The 26,470-nt window shown below is 45.1% G+C and overlaps 1 protein-coding gene and 1 long non-coding RNA gene across 3 annotated transcripts in view; one reads left to right on the top strand and one right to left on the bottom strand.

The window, feature by feature from the left end:
* Positions 1–26,470, bottom strand: part of LOC140210558 (plasmanylethanolamine desaturase 1) — a 170,666-nt gene that overhangs the window by 89,601 nt on the left and 54,595 nt on the right. The gene's annotated exons all lie outside the window — the stretch shown is intronic.
* Positions 15,825–23,004, top strand: LOC140210344 (uncharacterized). The gene is made up of 3 exons (XR_011889221.1): positions 15,825–15,885; positions 18,144–18,275; positions 22,930–23,004. It is a non-coding gene; the product is annotated as an uncharacterized lncRNA (long non-coding RNA).

Here is a 26,470-nt window from a genome sequence, read left to right as displayed (position 1 = left end):
CAGTTGTTACATCCTACAACCATCAGGCTCCTGAACCAGCATAGATGTCTTCATTCACTACTACCCTGCACAGAATCTATGACCTACAGACTCATTTTCAAGGGTTCTCTACAACTCATGTTCTCAGTGTTATTTTTATTTGCAGAGTTTGGCGTCTTTGGCACCTTGGTTATGTGTCAGTCTCTGTCTACAAAGTGGCAGCCATTCTGGATTGGAACCCCAAGATCCTATTGTTTACATATTCCAGGATTGCTTAGTTTCTGTGTTTCCTCTTCGAAGTAACTGCACCTGAAAAAAATGGTGGTTGGGAACTTAACAGAACACAGTTGCGGCATGGCCTTTCGAGAAGAGCCCCAGCAAACTTCCCACGTTGGACCAACATTACTTCGCCACCTGCAGGGACAGTAAATACATCTATTTACAGGCCATAGATGTATTCTCTGTCTTCAGTGAAGACAGACAGAGGTAGAAAAAGACTTTGCTCAAATACCTGGTCAAAATACTTCCCTTAAAGCTGCTTGGTCAATCAGGTGTGCATGATGGCAGATTGTTCTTTAATTGTAAAGCAAAGGGAAAACACTAGTGGTCTTTAGTCAATCAGTAGTTTCATGAAGCATCCCACCCCCTAAGTAAATGATGGCAGAGAATAATGGGCCACAACTCAATAAATAGGTCAGGCATCGAGACTATTGTTAGGAACAGACACTGAGCAGCACGGATACCAGAAGAAGAGGAGCAAAGTGAAGTTTCAGAGCGTTGAACGGGGATAAGAGCTCACCAGATAATAGAAGCATTCAGGTATACAGTGTTGGCAGATTTTTTAAAAAGTGAAGAAAATAACAGAAGGCAGGATAGGAAAGGCTCCAGATAGATCTAAAGGGAAAAAAATCTTAAAATCAATACTGAGAAACAGGAAGCTGGTAGGGCTTGATAAAGAGAGCAGTTCTCTCAGTGTTTTGATCAATATTATTTCTTCAAACAACTCCGCTGATACCAGATTAACAGGCCATTCATCGGAAACCTCTGCATTTGTCTACAAAACAGTATTAATTACATTGTAAATTGACTAACCTTGTGTAACGTGTTTGGGAAGTTTGAGTTTACAGAAATGCACACACAAAGCCAGCTGTGGCTCCATTAGGAGGATAGGATTTTAAAGGCTCATTCTTGGGTCAGTCAGAAGGTTAGGGACCTGACATGTCACTGCAGTACCATGGATGTGCTACATTGCCATCTTCTGGATGACAGACTAAATCGAAAGCCCTGTCTGTCAGAGGGCATGGGCGGTGGGGTGGGGGACGAGGAGGAGAGAGCAAGGAACAGGTCATTCCTCTCCAAATTTATCCATGCTTCCTCAGGCTGGAGAACCTGGAACAAGCACGGAGCCTGATTCTGTGGACTGATAGCACTGTGATGAAGAACCATTTCTATACTCGGAGGAAAAATCTTTGGAATTCTCTACACAAGAGGCTATAGATGTTCAATCATTCAGAACATCCAAGGCTGAGGCCAATGGATTTTTTTGACACCAGGGACTGGGTGGGAGAGTGGATTAAAGATATAGGAGCAGCCATGATCTTCCTGAATGGTGGAGCAGGCTCGAGGGGCCATACGACATACTACTGCTCCTATTTCTTATGTTCAATCAATAGCAGGAAAGCAGAACTATGTTCTGCAGCACTATGGCTTTTAAGAATAGATAGGAAATTGTGGTGGAGCTGTATGTGGCTTCAGATGGATGATAAATACGGGATATTTATTAATTACATTCATAGCACACATATTTACACTGCATTGTTTTCATAAAAAGCATAAATCTTCACAGTACCACATGCAACCCTACACATTATTTCTGTTTTGACATAATAACCAACCATCTCATCTGTCAGATCAGAAAAACTTGGATAGGAAATTAAGGATCAGCAGCAGAAGATAGTTATCGAGATTAATGTCACGCCCAAATTTTGGATCACTAATCTTCTAATGTATAGAGATAAAATGGATTCAAAGCTCAGTATCAAGTGGTCAAGTACTGAAACTGTAGCCAACATGAACAAGGTATGATGGGGAAACAGGTAAGAAATTACAAACCAAATTAACTGGAGACAAATTAATGGCAGATGAAACTTAAGGTAAACAAGTAAAAAGTGCTGTTCACAGGATGGAAAATGGAAGGCAAAATGACTCCGCGAATGTTAATGAAATGAACTCCAGGGGTTTCAGTAGAGTTGGTAATGGAATGATATTTTATACAACCAAAACAACAAGAGTACAACAGTGCAGTCATTTTTAAGCTGATTATTGCTCTGATCAGACATTCTCAGCAAGCGTTGGTCAGCAGACACACCAAGGGAGAAGCCTGCCCTTCGAGCACTTACACTCTGAGACTGAGCCCAGCATCAAAGCAGTGGGCTCCAAGAAAAGATGAGAGAAAGCGTCAGCTTTTATCCTTGATGGGAGTCGAAACTAGGGGCTGACCTTATTAGAAGTACATAAAACCTGCCACTTACACTTCTTTAGCTTTCCAGACATACAAAGAAATATCTCCGAGCACATTTACGAGCTCAGGATACCAAGCAGGAGGAGAGAGGAAAGGAGAGGAGAAATGTCATTTAAGGAGAACGAAAATGTTTTTTTCAAAGAACTTGCTTTCAGTAATAAGTAAGGACCTAGAATTGATAGAGAAAAATAATCTATAGGACTGGCGAACACAGCATTGGGGAAATATTAAAGGCAATTCCTGTCACGGGAGAGAAGGGCTGGGTGCACTCAAAAGATGAAAGACGGCCAACTGAATGTAATGGTGGGTAGCCAGTGCGGGAGTGGGATGTGGTGGCAGGATTTTCAATAGGGGCAAGTGAGGTTCGGTCCAACACTCCGCAAAGATCCAGATTCCCTTGGCTCTAGAAGGGATAGGGTATATTCTCAAGCACCACATGAAGCTTAAGTGCTGGGTGCAGGATAAGTGGCAGTGCTTCAAATTAGTAGAAAGCAAGTGTAAGCACTTTGCCAGGGTGTTCTCACACAAAGCACATCATAATTCCAGTGAGCCAAGTGCAAAACATGCATTGTGTTCCCTGCCGCCACGTTTTCTCTCTTATCCCAAAAGATGTGCAGGTTGTTAAGGTTAACTGGCCACTGTAAATAGCTCCTAGTGCGTAGGTGTATGATCAAATGTGCAGGAATTAGCAGGAATGTGGGGAAACTAAAATAGGAAAAGCATATACTTAGTATAAAAGGGCGCTTGATGGTCATTGTGGAAATGTCAGGTCAAAGGGAATATCTCTGCATGATATGATTCTATGCTACTGCAGAAAAAATCCCTGGCATATTCTGAGTACCAGTTAGGCAACCATACCATTGACTCAACCATATGAAACTCTGATCTTGGAAGCAACTTTGATCTTGCAAATATTAATTATTAAAGTTAACCATGTCCAAAACAGTGGTCAATACATGACATTTCCTTCACCATCAAATATTAAGCTATTTTTTTCTCATCTTTTCCCAAAGTACACACATTTTCTGAGTAATGAAGTGGGAGGCAACTGAAAGCCACGGTGCCTGTAACATATAGGCTGAGACAGTGGAGACCAACAGACAGTATAGCTGTAGTGGATACTGAAACAGCCAACTCTTTGTCCTTGGTCCAACATATGGTCATTGGATTGTGGTTAAGAAAAGAAACCTCAGCTCTTCATGCTCTTCCCTGTCCAGAAGCAGTAACTGAAAAGGCAAAACCTAAAGGAACTATACACCATTTTCATTTGATGAGCAGACACAGCACAGACCAAATTTAGAAACTCTGGTGTATGGAGTTCTCCAATATTTAAATTCCTACTCAGAAACCTTACGAGGTCAGTGTCAGGAAAATCAGAAAAGCAGAACTGCTTCCAAGGTCAGTACAGTCAACAAAGATGTCTTAATGCATTTAAGCAAACTATCGCTGCTTAAAATTGATGAAACAGCGCCAAAATCAAGAGAGCAAGAAGAAATGCGGTAGTTATAGGGGACTCCATCGTAAGGGGGACGGACAAGAGATTCTGCAAGCCGGACAAGGATACCCGGATGGTGTGTTGCCTCCCTGGTGCCAAGGTGCGGGATGTCTCAGATCGAGTCCAGAGTATTCTGAGGAGAGAGGGCGAGCAGCCGGAAGTCTTGGTACATGTTGGTACCAATGATATAGACAGAGAAAGAGAGGAGGTCCTGAAAAAAGATTACTGGGAGCTAGGAAGAAAATTGAAAAGCCGGACCTCCAGAGTAATAATATCAGGATTGCTGCCTGAACTGCACGCTAATGATGGTAAGAATAGCAGAATTAAGCAGATGAATGTGTGGCTAAGTAACTGGTGCAGGGGGCAGGGTTTCAAATTCTTGAATCATTGGGATCTATTTTGGGGAAGGTATGACTTGTACAAAAAAGATGGATTACACCTGAACTCAAAAGGCACTAATATCCTAGCGGGATTGTTTAATATAGCTGTTAGGGAGGGTTTAAATTAAGTTGGCAAGGGGAAGGAAACCAAGGTGTTAGGATCGAGGAAGAGGAAAATAGAAATAAGTCAAAAATACTGTGCAGCAAAGATGGTAAGAAGGACAGGCCAGTGAATATACAGGATAGTTTGCTGCAAGATAGATATATAGCACAAGTGGCAACAGGTACCGATCTAAATGTACTGTACTTAAATGCACGCAACATTAGAAATAAAGTGGATGACCTTGCTGCACAGCTGCAGGTTAAAAGGTATGAGATTGTGGCCATCACCGAGTCATGGCTAAATGTTGGATGTGATTGGGAGCTGAATATCCCAGGATACACAGTGTACAGGAAGGATAGGAAGGTAGGTAAAGGGGGTGGCGTGGCCCTGATGGTAAGTAACGATATCAAATCAACAGAAAGAAGGGACATAGGATCAGAAGAGGTAGAATCCTTATGGGTAGAATTAAGAAATGGCAAGGGTAAAAAGACACTAATAGCAGTTATATACAGGCCTCCAAACAGCAGTCGGGATGTGGACTACAAGTTGCAGTTGGAAATAGAAAAAGCCTGTCAGAAGGACAATGTCAAGATAATTACGGGGGATTTTAATATCAAAGTGGATTGGGAAAGTCGGGAAGGTAATGGATCTCAGGAGAGGGAGTTTGTAGAATGCCTACAGGATGGCTTTTTGGAGCAGCTTGTCCAGAAGTCCACCTGGGGACCGGCTGTTTTGGATTGGGTGCTGTGTAACGAACCTGAGGCGATTAGGGAGCTGGAGGTAAAGGAACCTCTTGGAAGTAGTGATCATAATATGACTGAGTTCAGTTTCAAATTTGAAAAGGAGAAGCTGGTATCAGGTGTATCGATATTTCAGTGGAACAGGGGAAATTACAGTGGTATGAGAGAGGAACTGGCCCAAGTCGATTGGAAAAGTAAACTAAATGGAGGGACGGCAGAGCAGAATTGGATGAAATTCCTACAAGAAATAAGGAAAATGCAGGAAAAATATATTCCAAGAAAAAAGAAAATCATGAATGGAAAAATGGCACAAATGTGGCTAAGGAGAGAGGTTAAGGCAAAAATAAAAGCAAAAGAAACGGCGGACAAGGAAGCAAAACCTAGTGGGAAAAATGAGGACTGGAAGACCTTTAAAAACTTACAGAAAGAAACTAAGAAAGTCATTAGGAAAGAAAAGATGAATTATGAAAGGAAGTTGGCGATTAACATAAAAAAGGATACTAAGAGTTTTTTTAAATATATGAAGAGTGACAAGAGTAGATATGGGACCGATTGAAAATGATGCTGGAGTAATTATAATGGATAACAAAGAGATGGCAGAGGAACTGAATGAGTATTTTGCATCAGTCTTCACAGTGGAAGACATGAGCAATATACCTGATAGCCAGAGGTATCAGGGAATAGAATTAGGTACAGTCATGATAACTAGAGAGAAAGTGCTTGGGAAGTTAAGTGGACTAAGAATAGATAAGTCTCCCGGCCCGGATGAGGTACACCCAAGGGTTCTGAAGGAGGTGGCTTTGGAGATTGTGGAAGCATTTGAAATGATCTTCCAGGAATCAATAGACTCTGGCATGGTTTCGGAGGACTGGAAGGTTGCAAATGTAGTTCCGCTATTTAAGAAAGGAAGGAGGCAGCAAAAAGAAAATGACAGACCTATTAGTCTGACATCGGTGGTTGGAAAGATATTGGAGTCAATCCTCAAGGACGAGGTTATGAAATACCTCGAGGTGCATGACAAGATAGGCCGAAGCCAGCATGGTTTCATGAAGGGAAGATCCTGCCTCACCAACTTATTGGAATGTTTTGAGGTAATCTCAAATAAGATTGACAAGGGAGAGGCTGTGGATGTTGTGTATTTGGATTTTCAAAAGGCCTTCGATAAGGTGCCGCATATGAGGCTGCTTAATAAGATGAGAGCCCATGGAATTATAGGAAAGATATTGAAATGGGTGGAGCATTGGCTGATAGGCAGAAAGCAAAGGGTGGGAATAAAGGGATCCTATTCTGATTGGTTGCCGGTTACTAGTGGTGTTCCGCAGGGGTCGGTGTTGGGGCCGCTTCTTTTTACGATGTATATCGATGATTTGGATCATGGATTAAATGGTTTTGTGGCCAAGTTTGCAGATGACACCAAGATAGGTGGAGGAGCAGGAAATGTTGAAGAAACGGAAAGGTTGCAGAGAGACTTAGTCAGTTTAGGAGAGTGGGCAAAGAAATGGCAGATGAGATACAACGTTGACAAATGTACGGTTGTACATTTCGTTAGAAGAAATAGTCAGGCAGATTATTATTTAGATGGGGAGAAAATTCAAAAATCGGAAGTACAAAGGGACTTGGGGGTCCTCGTGCAAGATACCCTAAAGGTTAACCACCAAGTTGGATTGGCGGTAAGGAAAGCGAATGCTATGTTGGCATTCATTTCAAGAGGAATAGTGTATAAGAGTAAGGAGGTGTTGATGAGGCTCTATGGGGCATTAGTGAGACCTCATTTGGAATACAGTGTGCAGTTTTGGGCCCCCTATCTTAGAAAGGATATACTGATGTTGGAGAGTGTTCAGAGAAGATTTACGAGGATGATTCCTGGAATGCAGGGGCTAACATATGAGGAGCGTCTGTCGGCTCTTGGATTGTATTCATTAGAGTATAGAAGAATGAGAGAGGATCTCATAGAAACGCTTCGAATGTTGAATGGGTTGGACAGAGTAGATGTGGAAAGGTTGTTTCCCTTGGTGGGTGAGTCCAGGACAAAAGGTCATAGTCTTAGAATTAGAGGGTACCCAGTTAAAACAGAGATGAGGAGAAATTTTTTTAGCCAGAGGGTCGTGGATTTGTAGAATTCATTGCCACATATGGCTGTGGAGGCCCGATCATTGAGGGTGTTTAAGGAGGAGATTGACAGGTATCTAATTAGTCAGGGTATCAAGGGATATGGGGAAAAAGCCAGAAATTGGAACTAGATGGGTGAATAGTTTAGCTCATGGGGGAGCTGCGGAGCAGACTCGATGGGCCGAATGGCCTACTTCTGCTCCTTTGTCTCGTGATCTTGTGGTCTGGTGAACTCTGACTGTGGATGGAAACCCCCATGGAAGCGCGGCTGTCGATCGGGGTTACAAATGCATTTAAGGAAATGAGGTTTTAAACTCCCAATACTGACTATCTTCCTGGCAAACATGCAGTCTCTGGAGAATAAAATCGATGATCTCAGAGCCAGGATGCTGAATCAGAGGGACATTAGAACTGCGTGTGTCCTTTGTTTTACAGAATCCTGGTTAACCCCTTCTGTACTGGATGCAGCGATTCAGATCACCAGGTTTACCATATATCGTCAGGACAGATCTATAGGGTTTCTCAAAAGCAGAGGTTAAGGTGTATGCCTCAACTCTTCTTGGTGCACAAATATATCAGTGCTGTCCCAATTCTGCTCACCAGACCCGGAGTATCTAGCAGTAAAGTGCCGTCCTTTTTACCTACCCCGGGAGTTATCCGGGGTCATTCTGGTAGCAGTATACATTCCCCCTCAGGCCAATGTCAACCAGGCTTTAGATGATCCGAGCAATGTGATCAACATGCACGAAACAGCGCATCCTAACGCCTTCAACATTGTTTTGGGAGATTTTCACCAGACCAGTCTGAAAAAATCACTAAGCAATTACTGTACCATCAACAGATCACTTGCAATACCAGAGGAAACAACACACTGGACCATTGCTACACCACCATCAAGAATGCCTACCGTGCTATTCCATGCCCTCACTTCGGGAAGTCTGATCACCTGGCTGTACTTCTTCTTCCTGGGTATAGGCAGAGACTGAAGACTGCCGCACCAGCAGTGAGGCCCAAGAAGGTTTGGGCAAGGGAAGCACAGGAGTGCTGACAGGACTGCTTTGAATCGGTGGACTGGACTGTATTCAGGGATTTATCTTCGAACCTATATGAGTATGCTGCAGTTGTTACCGACTTCACTAAAACCTGTGTGGATGAGTGTGTGCCCACAAAGACTTACTGTACATTCCCAAACCAAAAGTAATGGATGAACCAGGGGGTACGTTGTCCGCTGAAGGCTAGATCTGTGATATTCAAGTCTGGCAATCCAGGCCTGTACCAGAAAACCAGCTATGATCTGCGGAGGGCTATTTCAAGGCCAAAGAGACAATTTTGAATGAGGTTGGAAGTGACATTGGATACACGACAACTCTGGCAGGGCTTGCAAGACATTACTTCCTACAAAGCGAAACCCAATAGCATGAATGATGCAATGCTTCACTACGAGATGAACTCAACGCCTTCTATGCACGCTTTAAAAGGGAGAACACAACTACAGCTGTGAAGATCCCTGCTGCACCTGATGACCCTGTGATCTCTGTCTCAGAGGCTGATGTTAGGCTGTCTTTAAAGAGAGTGAACCCTCGCAAGGCAGAAGGTCCCAATGGAGTACCTGGTCTGGCTCTGAAAACCTGTGCCAACCAACTAGTGGAAGTATTCAAAGACATTTTCAACCTCTCACTGGTACGGGCGGAAGTTCCCACTTGCATCAAAAAGGCAACAATTATGCCAGTGCCTAAGAAGAATAATGTGCGTTGCCTTAATGACCATCGCCTGGTAGCACTCACATCAACAGTGATGAAATGCTTTGAGGTTGGTCATGACTAGTCTGAACTCCTGTCTCAGCAAGGACCTGGACCCATTGCAATTTGCCTATCACCACAATAGGTCAATGACAGGCGCAATCTCAATGGCTCTCCATGCAGCTTTGGAGCACCTGGACAATACAAGCACCTATGTCAGGATATTGTTCATTGACTATAGCTCAGCATTTAACACCATCATTCCCACAATCCTGACTGAGAAGTTACAGAACCTGGACTTCTGTACCTCCCTCTGCAATTGGATCCTCGACTTCCTAACTGGAAGACCACAATCTGTGCGGATTGGTGATAACATCTCCTCACTGACGATCAACACTGCTGCACCTCAGGGCTGTGTGCTTAGCCCACTGCTCTACTCCCTCTATACCCATGACTGTGTGGCTAGGCATAGCTCAAACACCATCTATAAATTTGCCGACTATACAACCATTGTTGGTAGAATCTCAGGTGGTGACAAGAGGTCATACAGGAGTGAGATATGCCAACTAGTGGAGTGCTGCCACAGCAACAACTTGGCACTCAGCGTCAGTAAGAGGAAAGAGCTGACTGTGGACTTCAGGAAGGGTAAGACGAAGAAACACATACCAATCCTCATAGAGGGATTAGATGTGGAGACAGTGAGCAGTTTCAAGTTCCTGGCTGTCAAGAGGATATTACCTGGTCCCAACATATCAATGCAGTTATAAAGAAGGCAAGACAGCAGCTATACTTTATTAGGAGTTTGAAGAGGTTTGGTATGTCAGCAAATACACTCAAAAACTTCCATAGGTGTACCATGGAGAGCATTCTGACAGGCTGCATCGCTGTCTGGTATGGGGGGCGGGAGAGAGGCTACTGCACAAGCTGCAGAGGGCTGTAGGTCTAGTCGGCTCCATCTTGGGTACGAGCCTACAAAGTACCCAGGACATGTTCAAGGAGCAGTGTCTCAGAAAGGCAGGGTCCATTATTAGGATCTCCAGCACCCAGGGCATGCCCTTTTCTCACTGTTACCATCAGGTAGGAGATTCAGAAGCCTGAAGGCACACACTCAGCGATTCAGGAACAGCTTCTTCCCCTCTGCCATCCAATTCCTAAATGGACATTGAACACTTGGACACCACCTCACTTTTTTTTAGTATAGTATTTCTGTTTTCTGCACGATTTTTAATCGATTCAATATACGTATACTGAATAAAGTATACGAAATAAGATTTACTTATTTATTGTTATTACTTTATATTTTCTCCTATATTATGTATTGCATTGAACTGCTGCTACTAAGTTAACAAATTTTACGTCACATGCCAGTGATACTAAACCTGATTCTGAATTCTGACCAGAGTTTAGGAAAGTGGATCAGATGTGCAGCCAAAACTACGATCCAGAATTACAAAATACACATGGACTAAGATGTTAACTGTCCTGTGCTATCACCAGTGGGATCATCAGTTGATCTGCCACCTGTCTTCAGGAGTTTCGGCACGCTTATGATCAAGACTCCCTCAAGGTGGTGGGCCAGCAGTGCTAAAGCACCACCTCCCACTGGTGAGCTTAAAAACTTGGCATCTGCCTCTGTCAGAGTTGTTGGTCACTTCCATCCAACAGATAGTCTACTCTTCAGGTGTCTATGCAACTACTGAAGGGTTTGCAAGATACATATACACTATCTGACTATCTGCCCCTCTGGACATACTTGGTCCACACTCATGCTGATCCTTTCTCTGCTGCCTCAGCTACAGCCCTGCTGGTTGACTTGATCTCTCCTCTAGTGAAGCCAAGGTCACGCAGCCACTTCTGGAGAGTGAACGCAATAAACCTACGGCAGCCTACTTCAAATGGATAGCATGAGACCTTCCACCCTCTGTCTCTGCACTCTGATCTCAATTCTGCATACTTGGTTAACTTGCGCTCATGGGCTTCATCGATGTTGTCTTCCCAGGGAACTGTGAGTTCACCAATAACCGCTTCTCTACTGGTGTCAGACCATACGATTATATCTGGACGCAATGTTGTAAAAGCTATTTGCTCCGGGAAACTGCCTTTCCCGTCCAAGTCAGCCTTGACACACCAATCATTGGCTGAAGAAAGTATGCTTGATCGTGAGCCTGCGCTGTACACCCTTGACTTGGAGCTTTCTTTCACAAATGATATGCGATGTTCTGTGCAGCATGGGGCATGAGATAATTTGTGCTGCAGTACTCTCTGCTCAACCGCTTCTGTTACAACTTTGAGAACGTTGTTATGTCTCCACGTGTACATGCCGCTGAAAAGATTGACTCTGCATGCACTCAAGATATGTTGAAGTGTTCCCTTCTCGCCACAAGCAGCACACCTGTCTGTCTTATCTTCATACCAGGTGCTGAGGTTGGCAGGTGTTGGGAGCAGATCGTACGCTGCTCTGCATAAAAAAGAAATGCGGAGCGGTTCCATCTGCCACAGAACATTCCAAGATAGGTGTCGTTGTTCAACACTTTCCCACCGGGTCCAAGCCCCTTGTTTAGCCGGGCCAGCTGTTTTAGCTAGCCTCTTCTCCTCTTCTACCTCTCGAATTTCTTGTGTTACAAGCTCACGGCTCTCCTTACCTGTAGAAGATGACCACCACTTGTGGGTTGTCCATCCAAGTCCCCGGCGGCCTAGCTGGATAGCCCCAACCGTCTCCTTGTGCTTCAATCTGGACTCTGCCTCATCAACTGCTACACAGGCTGACCACTTCCTGCCTGATCTCACATCCGGCTGGGTGTTCTTGATGACAGGGTCTTTTGAGTCTCGAAGCATCAAGAATGATCTTACCTTGGCTACCTTGACCTCCTCAACAAGGGATTGCACTGGTAAGCTTTGACTGGCTACTGTGGATTGCAACATTGGTGAGGCTGCTCGCTACTCCAAGCCACTTCTTCACATATTTGTTGATCTTCTGTTCCATTGCCTCAATGTGGGACATTGCCACTTCATAGACAGTTAGTGGCCACATTATCCGTGGCATCAGTCCGTACTGCAAGCACCACAACTTCAACTTGCCAGGCAAGCCACACTCGTCAACAGACATCAGACCTCTGCTGATCTGTTCTCCTGTCTCTTGAACCCTCTTGGTGTCTCTCAGTTCCTCCGTGTACCATCACCCGAGGCTCTTAACTGGTTGGTCCTGAATGGATGGAATCTCCTCTCCACAAAGGGTGAAATGAAAGTCAACCAGCCTTCCTCTCCTAAGAACAAGGCTCCTTGACTTCTTGGTCTTGAACTTCATTTTTCCCCAATCCATTAGCTCCTCAAGTCTAGATAGTACATTTTCCACTGCCTCCGTGCTGGGACCCAAAAGGGTAAGGTCATCCATGAATGCTCGTATTGGTGGTAACTCCCCTCCGCCATCAAGTGCGACACCTGGTCCCACTGATTCTGCAGCCCTCACAATGACCTCCATGGCTAACACAAAAAAGATGAGTGAAATTGCACATCCCATTGGGATTCCAACATCCACGCTCTGCCACCTAGTTGTAAACTGCTGAGTGGAAAACCTCATCCGGAAATCGTTGTAGTACTGCATAACAAAGTTCCTCACCTTAGCAGGAATCCATAGGAATTCCATCGCAAACTCAATCGGAACATGGGGAACAGAACCATATGCATTTGCCAGATCAAGCCAAACTACAGCCAGATGTCTTCTCAATCTTTTTGAGTCCTGGATGGTATGCCATATCATACTAGAATGTTCAAGGCATCCTGGGAAGCCTGGTATTCCTGCCTTCTGCACAGATATATTTACTAATCCATTTTCAATCACAAATGAAGATATTCTTTCTGCCAGAATGCCAAACATAATCTTCCCCTCTACATTCAGGAGTGAAATTGGTCGGAACTGATTCAATGTAGAAGAATTCTCTTCCTTCGGGATGTATACTCCTTCAGCCTCACTCCATGACAAAGGAACAACACCTTGTCTCCACACCACCTTTAACAACCTCCACAAGTATTTCCTCAGCTGTTCACACTTCTTGAACACCTTATACGGCACTCCATTAGGTCCTGGCACTGAGCCTGACCTTGCCTTTCCGATGAACCGTTCGACTTCTGCCAGTTTGGGTTCTGACAGATCGAACTTCACCCCTGGCTTGGTAGGCTTCACAAGCCCTGAAATGTCAAGCAAAGGGGCCTCCCGCTGTTCATTAGAGTAAGTGCTTGCTAGATGATCCTCAAGTTCTTGTTGAGAGATGTTAAGCTGCCTGCTCTTATTTTATTCAAACAATTTCCTTGTGAACTCGTGAGGGTTCTCAAAGAACGACTTTTTTGCCTTCTCTCTCTTCTTTCTCTTTTTACGTTGTGACTCTGCACGATGGAGTGATGCTAACTTTATTCGAAAATGCTCTTGGAGATCAGCAAGCCCTGGCTTGTCATCCTCACTTGCTACCTTCCACCTCTGTCTCAATGATCTAAGCTCTCTCCTCAACCTACTAATCTCCTTCTGGTGCCTGCTTGGTTGCTGTGTAGGCTTTGTTTTCTTCAACTCAACCAAACCAAACCTGTACTTTCCAACATCGTAAATCATATCACCTATCACTTCCAACTTTCTCTTTGATGTTCCCCTGAGCATGTTCTCCAACATCATACTGATATCCTCATCAAATACACGCCAAGCCTTCTCATCTGCCATTGCTGGCCACTTGACCTTCCTCTTCTCCTCTACCTCCTCGCCATTGCCATCATGCGAAGAATCTACCTGGGTACTGTGGTCTGAAACCTGACCTGGGTTCTCTCTCCTCTGACCTGGAGTATGATGACGCTCTCCAGAGCGAATCGCTGTGGCTTGTGAATTAGTGGTTGAAAAGACCACATCATCTGTGCTTGGTGAAGAAATCTAATTTTCATCCACTGGGATGGAATAGCAATTTAACTTTGCTTGGTGGACTCGTAAACCTTTAATGCTGGAAAACGCTCTCCCACACCAACACACTGGACACTCAGAGCCTCTTATCCTAGCTCTTGGTCGTAGTCGTTCCCTGTAATTAACTGTATCCATCCGATTGGGTCCATCATTCTCCCTCCCTCTTGGAGGACCCGGAGGGTATGTTTCTCCATGTAAACTAGAAGAATTCTGCAGATGCTGGAAATTCAAGCAACACACATCAAAGTTGCTGGTGGACGCAGCAGGCCAGGCAGTATCTCTAAGAAGAGGTACAGTTTACGTTTCGGGCTGAGATCCAGAATATGGTTCAGTTTTGGGATGAGAAGCAACAAAAGGGCAAAAACATAATTCAGCTTATCCAGAAACTGACATGGAAGTGTGTAAGCTAAAGTTCAGATATACTATATGTAATATTCACGGAACGATTTTACACCATTGCAGCTTCAATGTATTTCAGTGGCCTATGTAGTATCCAACAAGGACATAGCATACAAACCAGAATAAAACTAATAGCATAGAGAATCTGAGAGAATGAGACAAATCTGAAGGACCCTGAACTTATTCAGTCGGCTAAATGTTTTAACATGAGGAAATAAAAGTGAATTTCAGTCTTAAAAATTTGTTCCTGAACTTAAACAAAGATCTAGTTCACTAGTCAGGGAGTGGCACATTAACAGGCTCAAAGCACAAAACAATAAAGCTTAAGCATGTTTCCATATCAACTCCAGCCACTGGAGCAACTAGGCTATTTTATACATAAATATTACGAGGATTAAACGAATTACATAAAACTGAATGTAAAGTCTTGATGCATTACACGATATGAAATAAAACACAACAACTAATGCAATATTGTCACAATTTGATGCCCCACATTTCAGAAGGAACTAAGAAATGAGTTCCAAATTTGTCAATGTTGCTAAAGGTTACTCCATGGATGGGAAGTTACCATGGAACCATAGAAACTACAGCACAGAAACAGGCCTTTTGGCCCTTCTTGGCTGTGCCGAACCATTTTCTGCCTAGTCCCACTGACCTGCACACGGACCATATCCCTCCATACACCTCCCATCCATGTATCTGTCCAATTTATTCTTAACTGTTAAAAAAGAACCCGCATTTACCACCTCGTCTGGCAGCTCATTCCATACTCCCACCACTCACTGTGTGAAGAAGCCCCACCTAATGTTCCCTTTAAATTTTTCCCCCCTCACCCCTAACCCATGTCCTCTGGTTTTTTTCTCCCCTTGCCTCAGTGGAAAAAGCCTGCTTGCATTCACTCTATCTATACCCATCATAATTTTATATACCTCTATCAAATCTCCCCTCATTCTTCTACGCTCCAGGGAATAAAGTCCTAACCTATTCAACCTTTCTCTGTAACTGAGTTTCTCAAGTCCTGGCAACATCCTTGTAAACCTTCTCTGCACTCTTTCAACCTTATTTATATCCTTCCTGTAATTTGGTGACCAAAACTGAACACAATTCTCCAGATTCGGCCTCACCAATGCCTTATACAACCTCATCATAACATTCCAGCTCTTGTTGAAGTAGGAGTTTCCACCTACAGGATTCAGGAGACCACCTCCTCATTGCCATGCTTTATCACTCTTTATTTTTTTTAAAGTACCATGTGGAAGTTATTCTTCCCTTGCATGGGGGGGGGGGGGGGGGGAAGGACATACCAAAATAACCAACTCACTAACTTGAGACATCCTATACCTTGGCATTCTCCCAGTTTAAAGTGTTAAAAATTAAACCCTACTGACTCATGCTGTAGTTTCATCCACACCCTATCCTCAACAAAATGGGTTAACACTGTTCAAGAGTTCCTTCTGTGGCAGCCAGAAATGAGGAAAAAGGTAAAGTGGTGGGGAGAGGGGGGGGGGGAGAGGGAGAGAGAGAGAGGGGGACGGAGGGAGAGAGGGAGAGAGGGGGTGGAGGGAGAGGGAGGGGGAGGGGAGAGGGGATGGGGAGGGGGAGGGAGAGGGGATGGGGGAGGGAGAGGGGATGGGGGAGGGGGGATGAGGAGAGGGGGAGGGGGATAGGGAGAGGGGAGGGGAGATGGGGAGGGGATGGGGAGAGGGGGAGAGGAGGGGGGATGGGGAGAGGGGGAGGGGGATGAGGAGAGATGGAGGGGATGGGGAGAGGGGGAGAGGGGGAGGGAGAGTGGGAGAGGGAGAGTGGGAGAGGGTAGGGGAGGAGATGGGGAGAGGGGATGGAGACAGAGGGGGGAGAGGGGGAGGGAGGAGGGATGGGGGAGATGGGATGGGGAGAGGGAAAGAGGGGGAGGGGGAGAGAGGGGAGGGGGAGAGGGGAGAGGGGGAGAGGGGAGAGGGGGAGAGGGGAGAGGGGGAGAGGGGAGAGGGGAGAGGGGGAGAGGGGAGAGGGGGAGAGGGGAGAGGGGGAGAGGGGAGAGGGGGAGAGGGGAGAGGGGGAGAGGGGAGAGGGGGAGAGGGGAGAGGGGAGAGGGGGAGAGGGGAGAGGGGGAGAGGGGAGAGGGGGAGAGGGGAGAGGGGGAGAGGGGGAGAGGGGGAGAGGGGGAGAGGGGGAGAGGGGGAGAGGGGGAGAGGGGGAGAGGGGGAGAGGGGGAGAGGGGGAGAGGAGGAGGGGGAGGAGGGGGAGGAGGGGGAGGAGGGGGAGAGAGCGGGGATTAAGGGAGAGAGAGAAGGAGGGAGAGAGAAGGGGGTAGAGAGGTGGTGGAGGGAGAGGGGGGATGGGGAGAGAGGATGAAGGAGAGAGGGGATGAGGGAGAGGGGGATGAGGGAGAGGGGGATGAGGGGGAAGTGGGGAGAGGGGGAGGGGAGAGGGAGAGTGGGAGGGGCAGTGGGGGAGAGGGTGTAGAGGGGAGACAGAAGAAGGGAGGGGGTAGAGAGAGGGGTGGAGGGAAGGGGAGGGAGAGGGGGAGGGAGGGGGATGTGGGAGATGGGATGGGGAGAGGGGGAAGGGGGAGAGAGGAAGAGGGGAGAGGAGTGGGGGATGGGGGATTGAGAGAGGGGGAGGGAGAGAGAGGATGGGGGTGGGGAGAGGGGAGGGGTGATGGGGAGAGGGGGGAGGGAGGGAGAGGGAGAGGGAGAAAGAGGGGGAGGGGAGGGGGAGAGGGGGAGAGGGGAGGGGAGGGGAGGACGGAGAGAGAGAGGGAGAGGGAGAGGGAGGGGAGGGGGAAGGGAGGAGAGGGAGTGGGGAGGGAGAGGGAGAGGGAGAGGGAGAGGGGGAGAGGGTGAGGGAGAGTGGGAGAGGGAGGGGGTAGGGGAGGAGATGGGCAGTGGGGGAGAGGGGGAGAGGGGAGGGAGGAGGGAGATGGGATGGGGAGAGGGGGGAGAGGGAAGGGGGAGAGAGGGGGGAGGGGAGAGAGGGGGGAGGGGGAGAGGGGGAGGGGGAGAGGGGGAGGGGGAGAGGGGGAGGGGGAGAGGGGGAGGGGGAGAGAGGGGAGGGGGAGAGAGGGGAGGGGGAGAGAGGGGAGGGGGAGAAGGGGAGGGGGAGAAGGGGAGGGGGAGAAGGGGAGGGGGAGAAGGGGGAGGGGGAGAAAGGGGAGGGGGAGAAGGGGGAGGGGGAGAAGGGGGAGGGGGAGAAGGGGGAGGGGGAGAAGGGGGAGGGGGAGGGGAGGGGAGAAGGGGGAGGGGGAGAAGGGGGAGAGGGAGGGGAGGGGAGAAGGGGGAGGGGGAGAAGGGGGAGAGGGAGAAGGAGAGGGGGAGGGGGGAGGGGGGAGGGAGAGGGAGAGAGGGAGGGGGAGGGGTGGGGGAGGGGGTGAGGGAGGGGAGGAGGGAGGGGGAGGAGAGGGAGGGGGAGGAGAGGGAGGGGGAGGAGAGGGAGGGGAGGGTGAGAGGGGAGAGAGGGAGAGAGAGAGGAGGAGAGGGAGAGGGGGAGGGGGAGGGGGACGGGGAGAGGGAGTGGGGAGGGAGGGGGAGAGGGAGTGGGGAGGGAGAGGGAGAGCAGGAGGGAAGCAGGCAGAAGAGCAAATCGAAGAGGAAATTGGACAAATGGTAGAGTTTGTTCATCAGGATCTGTGTTGGTCATCACTCATTCTCAAAGAAGACCATGACATTTGGTCTAGAATGTTGCAATGTGTACAGAAATAGGCTGATAAGATCAATGTAGCTCAAAAGTTCCTTTGACACAGGTGACAGTGTTGTGAGTTATAAAGCGCCATTCGACAGAACAGCCCGGACAGAGACAGTGCTGTGACGAAGCAGTTTCAAGTTCACAGGAGATGCAATCTTACTCAGCATCATCCTTTTCAGAAGGACAGAAGGTAAATCAGTGGAGGCAAGCTGATGAATGTTAAATTATGTCCCAAATGGCTCTTTGTTAATTTTCAACTCTCTACATGAAGGACTTATTGTTCTACTGTGAGCGAATAAAGGTTGTGAGCCACAGGTCATGGTGACTTGAGCAAATTTCTGTTAGGAAGTCAGAAACTCATTTTTGCCGTCATCCTATACACAGAAACTAATGTGGAACCAGTATCTGTGTTTAGTTGAGTCGCAACAGGAAGTGCACAATTCAATCCCCTTGGGCAGAACTTCAATAGGAAATGAATAAATATAGTTTGCATATTATGACCAAGAAGATCAATTTACAAATATTTTGTTTTCATAATTCAGTTCCAAGGTTGTCATTCCATTGATATTCCTCTCAATTTCTCCCTCCTGTCACACTGAGGTTTCCTGGAGAGCAGAGAGTCCGAGATACAAAAAAGAAAAACACCCTTCATCTCACTGAATTCACATCAACTATTCTGAGCCCATTTTCTACAGTAATTCTGTACTAATTCAATCATATTCTCCTCATATTCCCATCTTCCCTCAAAGCCCCCTAGATGTTACCACTTACTTACACAGCTAAGAACAATTTAGAATGGGCTATAACCCTATCACCTTAAGCCTTACTCACCACCGTGCAAATCCAGGAAATGAGACAGGTCACATCACCATCCCTTTACCTCAGTCAAGATCTCTCGACAAGTTGTAAAATGTTTTATCTACCAACTGCAGCCTAGTGAAGAACTGTCAAAATGGTTTCAGAAAAAGCAACATGAGAAGAGAGCAATTAATTCAGAACGAGGATAGGTGGGCCTTGTGTCTAAGGATGAGCTATGACAGTCCTGTAAGCCAACATGCACATCCATCTTTATCAATGCTTTAACAGAGAGCTGATTTCAGGCTTAAATTTTCTGTCACTTCATAATAAAAACAAATAACTATAAAGGAAACTAATATTGCTCCATCAGCAAAGAAAATTAAATAAATTGAAATTTGTTGAGTACATCGGTATTTTGCATTGATCATTTGCCTGATGATACATCTTGAGTGCATTTGTTGCTTGCGTTAACAAATTTTTCACAGGGACCTTGAAACTATTGAATTTACAACATAGCAATATTGCTGCTGCACTATACATAGAAATAGGAGACATTCCAGTACTACAGCAAGCTCGAGAACTGATGGCACCTCAAGGTCACCCAGATAGCATATCGCTATGCACACCCTTCATTAGTTGCGGAGTGAAGATCATATTACAGTGGTGCCAATGACACGATGATACTGCCAGAGGCATCACACTGTTAAAAGTTTAAATACTACACAATATCCATGCAGTGAAGTCTTAAAAAGCCGAGATTCACTTGCACTTTCTTAACTCCTGCCAAAATGACAGACACCCTGGTTTCTTAGCATTAACTGTGATAAAGTAAGTAATGTATCAAAAGGAGTCAGCTGTCAAACTTTGGTCTGTTTCGGAAGATTTCTCTCTTCACTATTACAACTGATTTTGACAGTAAGTTCATAAGCAGCAGCTTTTCTTTGCTGTCCGTCATGCACTGAATATACAACAGCGGCATCTGTTAGGGATGGGAACTCCTGATTTCAGGCGAAAACATTGTCACCATTTTTAAAGGGTTTACGGGCTGACTGAGTACAAGTCAACTGAACAATGCATTTGCCATCTCCTGTGCGTACACAGGATTATATTATACTAGGTTTAATGTAAAATAATGCAGACAAGTTTGAACCCCTGGGAAAACAAAAGTAGGCTGGCATTGTGAGATAATTTGTGTGGCTTTTAGTTAATTATCTGCTCTTTAAAAAAAAACATTTACAAATTCAGATGATTTCATGGAAACCAGTCAAATAAGAAACAAGTGATTACCAAAAGAGCGAACAATAACTAATGCTATAATATGCAATATTATTCCTGCAAGATATGGTATCTTTATTTATTTCAGAATCAGTAGCATAACACAGGGTGATACACTCATGTGTATTGTTCCTGGCAAACTGCAAAATAAGGCTCATAGAGCTGGGAATTATATAGTGGAATTTCTTTCCCTATATTCCCACCTCTCATGTTCTGAACGTGTTAGCTTCTTTTCAGGTGCGGTGCCATAGGCACCAATTGCCCTTTGGAACCTTGCCAAAGTGGCCATTCTCCATGTGTGAGCCTTAACAGCAAATGTCAAGCTATAGAACAGAAGTAGGCCTTCGAGCCCCGAGAGCCTATAATCTATTGATGTGCCTTGAAATTTTCAACTGGCCTGACGTCTACAGCCTTTCAGGGAAGAGGGCTTCAGATCACCATCACATTAAACCTGCTGCTCTCTCATTCTAAGATCACAACCCTTTGTTCTGCATCTCTCAATTTTTAAAATAATTTTAAGCCTTCGATTTGATCATTTGTCAACCATCTAAACTAAGTAAAATCAAAATTTCTTCGGAATTTAAATGCTTAAATTATGGTGAATCTACACCACAGGGACAACTTATCAAGGATGTGTGCTTAGCCCACTGCTCTACTCTCTCTACACTCATGACTGTGTGGCAAAGCACAGCTCAAATGCCATAAGTAAGTTCACCAAAAGGACGCCATTGCTGTTGGTAGAATCTCATTTGGTGATGAGGAGATTTACGGGAGTGAGTTAGATCAGCTGCTCGAGTGGTAACACAACAACCTTACGCTCAACATCAACAAGACCAAGGAACTGATTGTGGACATCAGAAAGGGGAAGTTGGACAAACACACAGCGGTCCTGCGTTCTACAGGTTCTATGTTCTGCTCCTCGTTGAGGTGTCAGCCGTGGAGAGGATGAACAGCCTCAAGTTCCAGTGTGTCAACTTATCAGAGGATCTATCCTGGGCCTGAAATAGTGAAGAAGACACACCAGCAGGTCTACTTTATCAGGAGTTTCAGGAGATTTGGTATGTCACAAAAGACCTTTACAGATGACTATAGATGCACAATGGAGAGTTGCATCACAGTCTGGTGTGGAAGCTCCAATGCACAGGATCGCAGGAGGCTGCGGATGGCTGTAGAATCAGCCTGCTCCATCACAGGCACAAGCCTCCCCACCGTCGAGGACATCTTCACGAAGCAGTGCCTCAAGGAGGCAGAATTGACCATTAAGGACCCTCATCATCCAGAACATTCCCTCTTCTTGTTACTGCCATCAGACAGAAAGAATCGGAGTCCAAAGACCCACACTCAAAGCTTCTTCCCCACCACCATCAGATTTCTGAATGATCTATGAGCACAATATCATCGCTCCTTTTTTTCTGCACTGTAATTGCTTCCATAATTTATACATTTTTGTGTCTTTCCGCTGTACTGCTGCCATGCCACAAACAAATTTCATGCCATATGTCAGTAGCAATAAACCTGATTCTGATTTTTCCATCATGTGTGGTACCTCAGCGAAGTCTGTTCACATCCTCACAGAATATCCACACTTTCAAACTTCTCATCGAGAGCATTTCGCAGCGATCAAGTGTGGGAATCTGCGCTAATTTTCTCCTCTTTATCACAGGAGTACCAGAGTTGATAGTAACACCACTACCACTGCCCCGTTGAGATCAGCTGAAATTGAACTCAGCCACTTTTTTTTTAACAGACACAGCACAATAACAGGCCCCTTCATCCCAACGAGCCCGTACCGCCCAATTATACCCATGGGACCAATTAACCTCCTGACCCTTATGGTTTTGGGAGGTGCAAGGAAACTGAAGCATCTGGAGGAAAGCTAGGAGCTCACGGGAGATCGTATAAAACTCCTTGCAGTTAATTGCAGGAACTCCTCCTGGACTGTGTGTTCAGAGAAGCTTGGTTACACTCAAAATATAATTACTTACCTATTGAGGAAGCCTATGATTTATATTTCACTCTGATACATAACTTGGGAAAACTAAATGATCCACAATAGCTCTTGCTGCCAAAGAGGTGGAAGTAAGTACCATGACCTGTTGAAAGCAGCATCTAAAATTTACCCATTTACCAGCGCGTAGGGCCTGATCTAGAAGCAACCTCTCCATCATGTTCACCCAAGATCATTGCTCACAGAGACAGGGATAATAGTTTAAAAGAAAAAGACGATTAAGGAAGGCTCAAAAACTCATCCTAACACAAATAGACAACATCGTGCATAGCAGGAACTTCCCCAAAGGAAATGGCTGCCACTTTTGATTTTGACTTTAAAAGCTTTCAGTACTTTTTCAATTTGTTTCTCAATAAAGGATTTGATCATCGTGGTTCATCTCCCCCTCAAACACAAGAGAATAAAAACAATATTTTATACTTTAAAATGTATCATCTGAAAGGAATTGAAAGCAGTATGACAGAAATCCTCATTGCAAAAACAATAAAGCTTAGTTCAAATAACTGCAGGTTATATAAGTAGCCTGGATCTCTGTGCCTTTCCGCAATTCCACAACCGCATTCTCTACTGATGAGGGCTTTCACTCCTCCACTAATATATATGCAAAGGCTTTACCTGACATCAACTTCTGGCAAGTAAACCTTTTTTAATTAACCCCCACATGCTCCAGCGTTTTATGGCTTAACAGATCTTTCTCACTGCTGGGGTCTTGTTCCTATTACACTACCCAGCACTGGTACTGAAGTGTTGTATTTTTCCACAGGGGAGGAAGCCAAATGGAGACAAGGATCATCCATGCACTACTTTTGTGTCTTCTCAGACATGCCAGATGACAGCCATTTTGATGAGATCAGGCAAGTTACAATATCAAAACTCAGTTAGTGATAATATTTGGTTCAGGGAGATGAGGAAGGGAGCCAGAATGCAACTCAGCACAACAGCGATTCACAATACCTAGCCATAAAAGCTTGGGTTAGAAATAGCACCGCAGTTGCACTTGTTTGGCAAAACCAAGTACAATAAACATATGATTATGGGGGCAGTTAACAGATTATGCTATGCATGATAATATGAGGGTCTGTGGGCCTCAAATTTCTTTGGTGTTAGGACAGAACTACACAGCGAATTTGATGTACGAGGTCTAGATATGCCCATCACAGGCACAAGGAGTAAAGGGGACAACCATGGCTGTTGACAAGAATGGTGATAAGTGCCATTAATTATCACAACCTGCACAACATATATGTAACAAATTCAATTGCTAGAAGTCCTACAGTTTCTAATCACTGGATTGCTACACCTCTTTATTACTGAACAACTTAATGCTCAATGTGATGCTCTAAATTACCCTCAGCTAACTCTTTGGCACATTAACTTACAGAAAGGAATTTTCAAGTAGTTCCTATAACACGGATTCAATGTGCATATCTTCTACCTTTCAAAAGAAACTTGTGAGTGTAGGCAGCAGAAGTGAATGTTGTTGTTATTACTACGCAAAAGGTGCTTGGAAAGCTGAAAGGACTGAAGGCAGGTAAGTCACCTGGACCAGATGGACTATACCCCAGGGTTCTGAAAGGGGTAGATGAAAAGATTATGGATGCATTAATAATGATCTTTCAAGAATCACTAGATTCTAGAATGGTTCCAGGGGGCCAGAAAATTGCAAATGTCCTTCCACTCTTTAAGGGAGGAATATGGGCAATTTTCTAGTCCTCCAGAACCAAGGAGGGAAAGAAGGGATGGAGGCAAAAGGAAGGAAATTATAGGCCAGTTAGCCTGTCTTCAGTGGGTGGGAGTCCATTATTAAGGTTAAGGTTTCAGGGTACTTAGAGGCACATGATAAAACAGGCCAAAGTCAACATGGTTTCCTGAAGGGGAAATCCCGCCTGACAAATCTGTTGCAGTTCTTTGAGGAAATAACAGGCAAGGTAGATGAAGGAGAGTCAGAGGATGTTGCTTACATGAATTTTCAGAAGGCCCTTGACAAGGTGCCACACATGAGGCTGTTAAACAAGAGCCCATGGTAATACAGGAAAGATACTAGTATGGATAGCTGACTGGCAGGACGCAAGCATGGCGTCTTCTCTGGTTGGCTGCCGGTGACTAGTGGTGGTCTGCAGGGGTCAATGTTTGATCGTTTCGTTTCGCATTATATGTCAATGATTTCAGATATCCCACCTCTCCCAGAAGTTCCAGGAGTCTCCTGCATATTGATAGTGGCTCCCTGATGCCCGCAAACTATATACAATATCCCAGAAATCAATTTTTTTGAGAGCGAGAGAGAGAGAGAGCGCAAGTGCCAAAGACAGCGAGCAGCAGCGCAACAGAGAGCAAGCGAGAGAGAGTGAGAGCGCACATGCACCATGGCAGAGTGTTCCAAAAAAAGAAAATATAAAATGTACATCACCCCAGACTACACTAAGGTGTACCCCTGCCTAATAGGGGTCAAAAATAATGACAGTGCTGTTCGCTGCACTGTTTGCAACAGTGACTTTTCTATTGCCCATGGTGGGTTAATACTGTAAAAGATATGTTGAGGTGAGTTTAACAGGTGTCATTTGTTCATTAGCATAGCTAACGTTATTTAAACTAGCTGGCTAGCTGCTAAGGAGCTACTCTATTGCAGACATCCCACCTCTCCCAGAAGTTCCGGAAGTCTCACGCAAATTGGTGGTGCTACCTCCCTGAAATGAGTTTTTGCAGGGTGGGATGTCTGTGCTTTATGGCCAAGTTTGTAGACAATACAAAGATAGGTGGAGGGTCCGGCAATTTTGAGGAGACTGAGGGTCTGCAGAACGAGATTAGGAGAGTAGGCAAAGAAAAGGCAGATGGAATACAGTGTAGTGAAGTGTGTGGTCGTGCACCAAAGTGGGGAGAAGATTCAGAAATCAGAGGTGCAAAGGGACTTGGGAGCCCTCGCACAGGATTCCGTAAAGGTTAACTTGCAAGTTGAGTGGGTGATAAGGAAGGCAAATGCAATGTTAGCACTTATTTCGAGAGAACTAAAATATAAAAGCAAGGATGTAATGCTGAGGCTTTATAAGGCATTGGTCAGACCGCACTTGGAGTATAGTGAGCCATTTTAGAGGATATGCTGACAATGGAGAAAGGCTCACGAGAATAAAGATCTAATGCTTAACAAAAGGATCTAGTGCTAATAATCGAGAATGACTCCAGGAATGAATATGTAAAGATATGAGGAACATTTGATAGCTCTGGGCCTGTTCTCGCTGGAGTTTAGAAGAATGAGAATATCAAATATTAAAAGGCATAGATAGAGTTGATGCGGAGAGGATGTTTCCTATAGTGGGCGAGTCTGAGATCAGAGAGCACAGCCTCAAAATAGAGGGACAAATCCTTAAGAACAGAGATGAAGAGGAATTTTGTTAGCCAGGTAATGGTGAATCTGTGGAAAACACTGGCATAGTTGGCAGTGGTGGCCAAGTCACTGGGTATATATAAAGCACAGGTCAATAGGTTCTTGATTTGTAATTGTGCCAAAGGTTATGAGAAGATGGCAAGAGAATGGGGTTGAGAGGGATAATAAATCAGCTACGATGGAATGGTGGAGCAGACCCAATGGGCTGAATGGCCAAATTCTGATCTATGTCTTATAAAGACACATCTCCAGAGTATTGAGAAATTCGCTCACCATAAAAATAAATCCCAGATCATTAATGGACAAGAATTTGTAATGGGAAGTGATGATGTGGCTATCAGCGCTCACAATTATAATGGAGGATATCTGAGAAGGCTTCTAGAGTGCGGAAATCCAGAAGTAGCCCTCAGTGATACCTTGTAAGGTGTGCTAATATTGCCTTCTCTAGTGTCATTAACAAAAATTAATGAATAGATGAGAATATAAGATACTTCTGAACTAATCACATTGTAAAAACTAAATCCTGAAATTATATTTTATTGACTACGATGCAAAAAATCTTAATGGATTACTATAGTATACTTATTGCTCAGTAACCTTTCAGATTCCAATAAAACTAATTTTGCATTTGTGTATTTTCAGTCTTACAAGAATTTTTTTTTCACTTTTTAATATTGATGATATTTCAATGTATGAATTCATATTATTTGTATAGCTTTATCTTGCTTTCTCCACTGATTGAAGACAATAGGGTATTCTCACTATGTTTGGCCGTTCAGCCTGCTTGGTAATGTCAAGCTGAAAAACACTGCACATTCTACCAAGATGATGCCTAACAGAAGTCAATGCTCAAAGGTCAAAGTTCAAAGTAAATCTATTATCAAAGCAAGCTGGCAAAGGATGTTGGGCAAGGGTTAATAAAAGG

The sequence above is a fragment of the Mobula birostris genome, chromosome 15 (genome assembly GCF_030028105.1).
Source record: "Mobula birostris isolate sMobBir1 chromosome 15, sMobBir1.hap1, whole genome shotgun sequence".
Lineage (NCBI taxonomy): Eukaryota > Metazoa > Chordata > Chondrichthyes > Myliobatiformes > Myliobatidae > Mobula > Mobula birostris.
Note: the sequence above shows the minus strand (reverse complement) of the source record. Positions and strands in the feature narration are given on the sequence as shown.